The following is a 335-nucleotide window of genomic DNA, read 5'->3' as shown; positions in this document are numbered from 1 at the left end:
GCTGGCCTGGGGCCATCAGCACCACCCAGGCGACACAACCCTCGGCTGAGCGCGTGCCGCGGGTGGTGAGCCCCGCAGCAGCCTGGCTGTGCTCCGTGAACAGGGCAGGAGGGGGGGTTCAGTCGCACGTAGCGAGCAGAACCTGCAGGCGGATCTGAAGGGGTTTTTGAAGGTGGGGGGTTGAGGGAGGGAGGGGAATTTGCTCCGGATTTCCGTAGCCTTGTCAGCAGTTTGAGCGTGGTGTTAAAATGGGCGTCATCGTGGTAGTGCCGGAATCGCAGTGGCGTCAGGTATGACCCCAACACCATCCACAGCACACGCGTTACGGCTAAGGG

The sequence above is a fragment of the Eurypyga helias genome, unplaced genomic scaffold, assembly GCF_000690775.1.
Source record: "Eurypyga helias isolate BGI_N326 unplaced genomic scaffold, ASM69077v1 scaffold39275, whole genome shotgun sequence".
Taxonomy (NCBI): Eukaryota; Metazoa; Chordata; class Aves; order Eurypygiformes; family Eurypygidae; genus Eurypyga; species Eurypyga helias.
This window is presented reverse-complemented; position numbering follows the sequence as displayed.